This window comes from Mytilus californianus, unplaced genomic scaffold (genome assembly GCF_021869535.1).
Source record: "Mytilus californianus isolate M0D057914Y unplaced genomic scaffold, xbMytCali1.0.p SCAF_12, whole genome shotgun sequence".
Taxonomy (NCBI): Eukaryota; Metazoa; Mollusca; class Bivalvia; order Mytilida; family Mytilidae; genus Mytilus; species Mytilus californianus.
The window spans coordinates 39,966,227-39,977,510 of NW_026262604.1; positions in this window are offsets into that span (position 1 = coordinate 39,966,227).

Below are 11,284 nucleotides of genomic sequence, written 5' to 3' on the forward strand. Positions count from 1 at the left end.
TAAGTTGGTTATTTCTGATTAATATTTAAAAGCAAATAATAATGATATGGTAGGAGATACACACCAAACAGGATGTGTAAATTATTATATAATAAGTATTGTGCAATAGCAAGAAATTTTCAATTGCACAGTATTGCACAATTGCAAGAAATCTTCAATTGCACAGTATTGCGCAATAGCAAGAAATCTTCAATTGCACAGTATTGCGCAATAGCAAGAAATATCCAATAGCACAATATTGCGCAATAGCAAGAAATTGTCAATTGTACAGTATTGCACAATAGCAAGAAATATTCAATTGCACAGTATTGTGCAAAAGAAGATACTTCGTATAAATTGCTTATTTCTTGACCAATTTCAATGGGGTTTTATTCTTGAATTCTTGGGGTTCTTTAATATGCTGAATCTAACCAAGTATTAAGTTTTTGGATTTTGGGCCCCGTTTTTAAATTGGTCCACATTGAGGTCCAAAGGGTCCAAAATTTAACTTTGTTTGATTTCATCAAAAATTGAATTATTGGGGTTCTTTGATATGCCGAATCTAACCGTGTATTTAGATTCTTAATTTTTGGTTCCGTTTTCAAATTGGTCTACATTAAGGTCAAAAGGGTCCAAAATTAAACTTAGTTTGATTTTAACAAAAATTGAATTTTTAGGGTTCTTTGATATGCTGAATCTAAACATGTATTTAGATTTTTGATTATGGGCTCAGTTTTCAAGTTGGTCCAAATCGGGGTCCAAAATTAAACTTTGTTTGATTTCAACAAAAATTGAATATATGGGGTTCTTTGATATGCTGAATCTAACCATGTATTTAGATTTTTGATTTTTGGGCCCCGTTATCAACTTTGTCCACATTGAGGTCAAAAGGGTCCAAAATTAAACTTTGTTTGATTTCATCAAAAATTGAATTCTTGGGGTTCTTTAATATGCTGAATCTAACCATGTATTTAGATTTTTTATTTGTGGACCCGCTATCAAATTGGTTCATATTGAGGTCAAAAGGGTCCAAAATTAAACTTTGTTTGATTTCATCAAAAATTGAATTATTGGGGTGCTTTGATATGCCAAATCTAACCGTGTATTTAGATTTTTAATTTTGGGTTCCGTTTTTAAATTGGTCTACATTAAGGTCAAAAGGGTCCAAAATTAAACTTAGTTTGATTTTAACAAAAATTGAATTCTTGGGGTTCTTTGATATGCTGAATCTAAACATGTGTTTAGATTTTTGATTATGGGCCCAGTTTTCAAGTTGGTCCAAGTTGGGGTCCAAAATTAAACTTTGTTTGATTTCAACAAAAATTGAATATATGGGGTTCTTTGATATGCTGAATCTAAACATGTATGTAGATTTTAGATTTTTGGCCCAGTTTTCAAGTTGGTCCAAATTGGGGTCCAAAATTAAACTTTGTTTGATTTCAACAAAAATTGAATATATGGGGTTCTTTGATATGCTGAATCTTACCATGTATTTAGATTTTTTATTTGTGGGCCCGCTATTAAATTGGTTCATATTGAGGTCAAAAGGGTCCAAAATTAAACTTTGTTTGATTTCATCAAAAATTTAATTATTGGGGTTCTTTGATATGCCAAATCTAACCGTGTATTTAGATTTTTAATTTTGGGTCCCGTTTTTTAAATTGGTCTACATTAAGGTCCAAAGGGTCCAAAATGAAACTTAGTTTGATTTTAACAAAAATTGAATTTTTGGGGTTCTTTGATATGCTGAATCTAAACATGTGTTTAGATTTTTGATTATGGGACCAGTTTTCAAGTTGGTCCAAGTTAGGGTCCAAAATTAAACTTTGTTTGATTTCAACAAAAATTGAATATATGGGGTTCTTTGATATGCTGAATCTAAACATGTATTTAGATTTTAGATTTTTGGCCAAGTTTTCAAGTTTGTCCAAATTGGGGTCCAAAATTAAACTTTGTTTGATTTCAACAAAAATTGAATATATGGGGTTCTTTGATATGCTGAATCTTACCATGTATTTAGATTTTTTATTTGTGGGCCCGCTATCAAATTGGTTCATATTGAGGTCAAAAGGGTCCAAAATTAAACTTTGTTTGATTTCATCAAAAATTTAATTATTGGGGTTCTTTGATATGCCAAATCTAACCGTGTATTTAGATTTTTAATTTTGGGTCCCGTTTTTTAAATTGGTCTACATTAAGGTCCAAAGGGTCCAAAATGAAACTTAGTTTGATTTTAACAAAAATTGAATTTTTGGGGTTCTTTGATATGCTGAATCTAAACATGTGTTTAGATTTTTGATTATGGGACCAGTTTTCAAGTTGGTCCAAGTTAGGGTCCAAAATTAAACTTTGTTTGATTTCAACAAAAATTGAATATATGGGGTTCTTTGATATGCTGAATCTAAACATGTATTTAGATTTTAGATTTTTGGCCCATGCAGTTTTCAAGTTGGTCCAAATTGGGGTCCAAAATTAAACTTTGTTTGATTTCAACAAAAATTGAATATATGGGGTTCTTTGATATGCTGAATCTTACCATGTATTTAGATTTTTTATTTTGTGGGCCCGCTATCAAATTGGTTCATATTGAGGTTTAAAGGGTCCAAAATTAAACTTTGTTTGATTTCATCAAAAATTGAATATATGGGGTTCTTTGATATGCCAAATCTAACTGGGTTTTTAGATTTTTAATTTTGGGTCCCGTATTTTAAATTGGTCTACATTAAGGTCCAAAGGGTCCAAAATTAAACTTAGTTTGATTTTAACAAAAATTGAATTCTTGGGGTACTTTGATATGCTGAATCTAAACATGTGTTTAGATTTTTGATTATGGGACCAGTTTTCAAATTTGTCCAAGTTGGGGTCCAAAATTAAACTTTGTTTGATTTCAACAAAAATTGAATATATGGGGTTCTTTGATATGCTGAATCTAACCATGTATTTTGATTTTGGACATTGGACCATAATAGGTAAATTAAAAAAATTGAAGTTCTTAGACCACATTCTTTCTGTGTCAGAAACCTATGCTGTGTCAAATATTTAATCACAATCCAAATTCAGAGCTGTATCAAGCTTGAATGTTGTGTCCATACTTGCCCCAACTGTTCAGGGTTCGACCCCGTCGTATCAAGCTGCGCCCAGCGAAGCATTTTATTTGTTATTATCTTAGATATCATTATAATATCTAATATCTAATACTATTAATTATGATTTTAACCTTATTTTACATGATTTCCAAAGCATCAGTAAATACAGGTGAGCGACACAGGCTCTTGAGAGCCTCTAGTTGGTTATTATCTTGGATATTATTATAGAAAGAGATAAACTGTAAACAGCAATAATGTTCAGCAAAGTAAGATCTACAAATAAGTCAACTTGACCGAAATGGTCAGTTGACCCCTTAAGGAGTTATTGCCCTTTATATTCAATTTTTAACCATTTTTCATAAATTTTTGTAATCTTTTACAAAAATCTTCTCCTCTGAAACTACTAAGACAAATTTAACCAAACTTGTCCACAATCATCATTAGGGTATCTAGTTTAAAAAATGTGTCTGATGACCCCGCCCGCGAACCAAGACGGCCGACACGGCTAAAAAATAGTACATAGGGTAAAATGCAGCTTTTGGCTCATATCTCTGAAACCAAAGCATGTAGAGCAAATCTGACAAGGATAAAATCGTTCATTAGGTCAAGATCTATCTGCCCTGAAATTTTCAGACCAATCAGCAACACGTTGTTGGGTTGCTGCCCCGAATTTGTAATTTTAAGAAAATTTTGCAGCTTTTGGTTATTATCTTGAATATTATTATAGATAGAGATAAACTGTAAACAGCAATAATGTTCAGCAAAGTAAAATCTACAAATAAGTCAACTTGACCAAAATTGTCAATTGACCCCTTAAGGAGTTATTGCCTTTATAGTCAATTTTTTACAATTTTCATAAATTTTGTAAATTTTTGTAAATTTTTACAAAATATTTTCCACTGTAACTACTGGGCCAAGTTCATTACAGATAGAGATAATTGTAAGCAGCTTGAATGTTCAGTAAAGTAAGATCTACAAACACATCACCATCACCAAAACACAATTTTGTCATGAATCCATCTGTGTCCTTTGTTTAATATGCACATAGATCAAGGTGAGCGACACAGGCTCTTTAGAGCCTCTAGTTTATAAATTTCAGATTTACCGTTTCCGAGTTTTGGGGTTTTATTCATTAAAAAAAGGGGGGATTTTCCAGTTTTCCCACAATAACTCAAGAATGCTTTCACCAACTTGCGAGAAATTTTGGTGAATTGTTTATATCTATTGACATGAGCTCCCTTTTGGATTTTTATAAATTTTAGATTTAACATTTCCGAGTTGCAGGGTTTTATTCATAAAAAAAGGGGGATTTTCCAGTTTTTGGACAATAACTAAAAAATGCTTTCAGCAGTACTCATGAAACTTTGGTGAATTGTATATATCTGTTGATGTAAGCTCCCTTTAGAATTTTATAAATTTTAGATTTTACATTTCTGAGTTATGGGGTTTTATTCATTAAAAAAGGGGGGATTTTCCAGTTTTTGGACAATAACTCAAAAATGCTTTCAGCAGTTCTCATGAAACTTTGGTGAATTATTTATAGCTATTGATGTAATCTCCCTATTGATTTTCATAAATTTCAAATATGACATTGAGAAGAAACTGAACTTTATTTGTTTATAGTCTGATTTGATTTTTTTTTTATTTTGGTGTTTTAACGCCACTTTTAAGCACCGCTTTTGGGCTATTTTGTGGCGGCCAGTTTTTATTGGTGGAGGAAGCCAGAGTGCCCGGAGAAAACCAGTGACCTTCGATAGGAAAACTGACAATCCTAGTCAATTAAGATTGGAGTCGAGTGCACCCGCACGAGCTGGGTTCATACTCACAACCTCAGTGTTGACTGGCTAGTGATTACAGTAGTAACTACTTAGACCACTCAACCACCGAGGCCCCCGTTTATAGTCTGACAACAGATTTACTAAGCATTGCGCAACAGCACAGTGTATTGCACAACAGCAAGAAATCTTTAATTGAATATAAATTAAATTCATATAACCAATTTCAAGTTCTTTGACTACATTTATTCAGAAACCTATAATATGTCAAATATTTGATTTCAATCCAAATTCAGACCTGTATCAAGCTGGAATATTGTGTCCATTTTTGCCCCAACTGTTCAGGGTTGGACCTCTGCTGGCGTATCCAGCTGCGCTCAGCAAAGCAGTTTATTGATTGTTCCCTATAATTATTTTGCTCATTTTGATGAGAAAGTCCTATTATAAATTATACCCCAAGGCAACCATAGGAGTTGGCCTTGAGATGGGGACTTTATTGCAATCACCTTGTCTGGCCATTTGTTCAACAAATATTTTTGTCACATTTTTCTTTGGTACCATTGACTTCATATTTGGTTAGTAGCTAAACAGTGATGAATTGTAACATGTTAGTGCTTACCGGATCTGTCAGACACATACTTCCTGTTTGTCAATACTAAGTACTTAGTATTTAATACTAGTATATAGTCTTCAGAATAAACTTTTAAATCTACAGGCCCAGAGCTCAATTTTAGAATATTTTTAGTTTGATTCTGCTGACCTGTAGAGATGATTTTTACAGGCTCAAGAGCAATTTTACAAGCTTTGGCTGCTGGGCTTGTGGCTAAGTGTGAAGACAGAATATATTGAATGAACTTAATATTTTCATCATACATTTCTCCAGCACTATAGTGAACAGAGTGGCCTCATACTATACCGGGGTACACCAACTCCAGAAGTGGGGGCTAAATTTTAATCAGCTAGTCCTTCCTTCTGTTTGTTAACTTTGTTTAACTTTGTATAGCAAATGTTTTTGTCACACTTTCCTCTTAGACACTTACCAACTAAATGACATCATATTCAGTCAGCAGCTTGATAGTAATGAGAAGAAAGGTGTAAGCAGATCTGTAGGATATGTTCTTCCTGTTTGCCAATATTTTGGATTTTTTAATATGTTAAATGAACTTACCTATAAACAGAAAGACATCAGATTTGGTCTATACCTTGTTAGTGAAGAGTGGCATGTGCGTTTTGGATCTGTCAGACAGCTACTTCTTGGTTTCCAATTCCTTATGTGTGTGGGCATTCTTAGCGAGACAATATGTGAGAGAGAGACTCCTTGTTTTGTAGTAGCAGTTATTAAGGATCATATGGTCCATTATTGTATAGATTTCAGAATCTTATTGATTTAAAACAGGATGGTATATCATTTTAAAGGCAGATTTGGTAACTAAAAACTAGAAAAACTGTGCTGAGCAAACAAATTCATACCTCTGTACCATGTTTGTGTACATTATTATGGCAAACTGCATGTTTAATTTTGACTTAAAAAAAACAAAAAATATGAATAGACAATGCCCATAAGAACTGTTCTATGAAAGATTCATTGAAATAAGGGTTGTAGATTCATTGAAATAAGGGTTGTAGATTCATTGAAAATAAGGGTTGTAGATTCATTGAAATAAGGGTTGCAGATTCATTGAAATAAGGGTTGTAGATTCATTGAAATAAGGGTTGTAGATTCATTGAAATAAGGGTTGTAGATTCATTGAAATAAGGGTTGTAGATTCATTGAAATAAGGGTTGTAGATTTATTGAAATAAGGGTTGTAGATTCATTGAAATAAGGGTTGTAGATTCATTGAAATAAGGGTTGTAGATTCATTGAAATAAGGGTTGCAGATTCATTGAAATAAGGGTTGTAGATACAAGATGTCTACTCTGCTTACAAATATACTCTATTGCATAGTCCATGTTTTGCCTAAAATTCATTTGGATAAAAATGCTTCAAAATGCCATTAAAAACTAAAATTAAATTAAGTTTTGTGTTTAAGGAGTTGTTTCCCTTTGCTAAACATTCTTTAATTGGAATCAAACTTTGTAATTTTATAATTGACTATTTTAAACATAAAATGAATGAAGAAATACTTAATAAAAGAAGTGGAAGATACCAAGGGGACATTCAAAACTCACAATAGGATAGGTTAGTCATGTACATCTTACCTTACCCAGTAAAATGTAAAAATCTAAATTAGTTTAAAAATAAAATGTGGTATGATTGCCAATGAGACAACTCTCTTACAGAGACCATTCATTATACCTTTAATGAAAAAAACCAAGACAATTATATGATAAGTTATCACCAGTTTTATAATTTTGTAAAAAAAAATGTGAGATGGGAGACAACTCTATTTGTATTTAGCAAATTTATGCTTTGGTGAATGATAACTTAAAAAATATTTTAGATATAAACTAGGCTTACATTAATCTATTGTCAATTCACGATTAAACTGTTCAGTAACAGGTATTTCACACCTCTGAAATGGACCAACAGATTATGTAATTGTTAGATACTGGTAACATGTATTTTTTAATACAAAATTTCAAACATGATTTGGATAATCTTCACTTTAGGAATGGACACAACAATTGGTATTTAACAATTATTTCTTTAGAATAGTGCTGTATCATCGTTGGCATGCTTTTAATAAAAATCATCAAGAATTTAGAAAAAAATCTTTATTATAAGTTATGTGGTATTGTTCACCAAATGCATAAATTGGCTCATTAGGCAAATAGAGTTGTCTCCCATGTCACAATTTTGTATTCGAAAGATGTAAAATGGGAGATAACCTATTATACAAATCGTCTTAGGTTTTTTCCTTTGTGGTATGTAAAAACCCGAATTCTGAAATTTGGCGGGGTTTTTATGGAAGAAGAAAAAGAGGAAAACGAAGTTAGTTTACTACTTTATAATATATGCATATCAAATCTATAATAATATACTTAAGATTCCTTAAACTTCCTTTATACAGTTATAGGACGTGTCGCTGGATTATGTTACATTTTCCAGCTTGAAAATATGTGAATAGGTGGGGGAAACTATAAGGAAATATATAAATTTATTATAAGGTCAATAATTTGAATAAAGTTCCCAAATATTTATATTCATTTGTTAATTCTTCTTCGTCTGTCATCTTTCTTTATGTTCCCGGCTGTGTTTTTATCCACAAATTTTCACTCTTGACACTTTTGTATTCTTCTTTTCCAACACAAAACACAAAACCCAACCATATTGCCATTATTGGAGAAAAGGTTATATTTTGACCGCAATATATGAAAGTCGTGAAAAGGTATACATTTTTAAGATCAAAATTATATGAAAAGAGGGGTAACAGAACCCCAGTGAAACCCTTATCAATTAAGTATTGAAGCCCCTGAGACCTGCCCTGTTGATTTAATATGTGGTGCCTCAAAAGTAATGATTACAGGCAGAGAAAATCAGTTTAACTGGTAAATAATGTTATGTTACAGTAGGTTTTTTGAACTGCTTATAGACCACAGGTTCTTGACACACACATTTGGGTACAGATGTCCAGCTGTGGTTTAACCACCCCCAATTCATAATATTTCATAAGAAAATCACAACCCACTTATACATATTTTCCAGCTAGCATGACATCTTTAGATGTTAACCACATGGGATCATTCATATTATTAGGTAAATAGATCAGTTTTTACAGACATCTTAACAGAAGATGAATGTTTATGACCCATTGACATATACATTTCTACCTACTGTTATATTGATATTATAATTTACCTCTGTTAAATTGCACCCATTGATATATATTTGACATTCCAAAAAAAGTTACCCATATACCAGTGGCAAATGAAGAAGATATAAAAGTGGCCAAAATGTCAACAATGAACTTGGTGGTTCAACAATATTGCATGGCTAGAAAAATAAATGTGTCTTTGCGATGGATTTATAAAAGCAGTCAAATTTTAAAATGATTTTAATAAAACAGTTTTTAAAGTATTAAATCAATGGTACATTCTCAAGAGAACCAATTTTTGTCTTGCCTGTGATGAAAGTCACGGAAAGCAAGACATAGGGATTGCTGTTCCGTCACCGTTGACTGATTCATAGACCGCGTCATCAATTGTTAAGTTTTCTGCTTAAGTTAGTTTGATAGGAACTACTTGTGATAGATCATTGATATTTAATATAAAGTTGCATTACTATCAGTACATATCAGTTTGACGACTATTTTGAGACCCTGTGCCCTACATTGTAGGTCATGGTCCAGTGACTTTGAATCAATAAGCAATCTTGCTGTCCATCAGATTGTCTTTTTCTGAATTTAATGCCAACAGGCGAGACATATCTCCGTGTCAACAGTTTATTCTCATTTAGTGACATACATGTAGTTAGGCCATTTAAAAATATGTTGAACATAGACGAACATGTGAAGTTACTAAATAAATGTATGCACCCTTGGATATTATACATGGATGAGACTGGAAATAATATTACAAAATTATAATAAAACATTTTGTGATGTGCAATACATAAAAAAAAATTAATATCTCTCCAATGAAAACACTGGGAATAAAACAATTCCCCCGACCTCTGTGCTTAACCTGGGATCGATCCTCAGATGCTGCTCTCATTTATTTTTACCCACAGAATAATTAAACCCTTTCTTAACATGCATAAATAAAATAGCCCTGAACGTTGAGAAGAGAAAACTGATATGAACACCAGGGTTAAATTTATTTTTATTTCGTGTATATATTGTCTCATCTTCGCTAGCCAAGGGTTACAATCCACTTCCCTCCTCTCCACCCTTGGCGGATTGAGATAGAATTTCGGTGACACAAGGTAATGATTTTCATTGGTTGCAGTCAAAACTCACTGCATCCAATCAGAAAGCGCCTATATCATGATCACGTGTAAATGTAGAAAGTGTATGTAAACAATTGCCACGTGCTTATTGTGCAACAAGTCTTTACATCCCTAAACATACGACTATATTTAATGACAATTTGAATGTTTTTAATCAACTAATAGAAGTTCCTGTGTATGTTTCTTGCACAAATGCATTAATGTCAACATATATTTTCGTTTCCTGCTTTACCAACAGAGCTCCAGATAAGCTGCGTATTTGCGTGATCACGCAATAAAAATAGTTAAAAACCCAATGCAATTGCCCATTGCAGAGTTCAATAACCCAATTAATTCAAAGGAAAACCCAATTATATGCCAAAAACATGGGTTCTTAACGCTTTTATTCGCTATAGTTTGCGTTATTTACCCTTACTTGATTACAGTCGTCGCGTAAATCTATTTTTATAATATTTATAATTGGAAATGTCCTTTCGTTCTAAAAATAGAACCCTGCATCAAGTAGCTGTAATGGGTCCCTGTTGGAATTTTCCGTTGCTCAAAAGGTAGTACACGTGTTTATGAAAACATTTCGATCTTCTCGGCGTTTATCCAATTAGCGTGTTACATGCTGTCATATTTTTTCGAATTGCTCGGGATTTATCATAACATACAATGAATTAAAACGAAAGTAAATGTCCGGTGAAAATATTGAATAGAAGCATGTTTTCGGCTTCTTTTTGATAGCTGAGGGAAAGTTATGATGATAACAAGACTCAGCTAGTGATTTTAGGAAGCGGCCATTGAACGCACGGGCGTGTTTGCGTACCATAACGAGAACATTGCTAGAGCGATAAACACGGGGTTCCGTCAAAAACGAAATCAGTTGGAAAAAGTGAAAGGCCAAATCAATTATGACATGATATTAGTTTGAAAGCATCGGAAACCAAAAGTTCTGATAAGGGACAATTTAACCCAGATTTATGTAAATTGAATTAAACGAAAACAGTTTATATATTATTTATCTCATTTTAGTTGATGAGTGAATACACATATCCGTTTTTTACGTCAATGCAGCTTGACACTTTCTTTGTTTTAGTCTAATTGTTCTAGATGCTTAAGATAGTTGTCTTATTTGCAAGTGCAGTATAACATTGTCATTTATTTACTTGATGTTGCAGAATTATTTGTAAATTTAAGTTGAATGTGGTCTCCGTCATTATTAACCACCCTATAAACATCAAGGTTTTGGGGTATATCTTAAATCTGGAAACTACTTTTTATTTTTATTAAAAAGTAGATCTGGCAAATAGGTGAAAGGACTGGCAAAACTTTCTTACAGCACCTAAATTTCACATATATTACAAAAAAATCTAAACACTTAGCCACACCTACCCCAACTATAATTAAACTGTAGGGTGATCATATGGGATCTAGAAAGGCAATTAGTTCCTGTCCAACTAGTGACACCAGCTGCAGTTTACATAAGTTTTGAGAAAATACAAAACTGACAGAACGTTTAAAACGGGACACAAATTAAATGTACAATTGCTCGTCAGTGGATAAACCAAATAA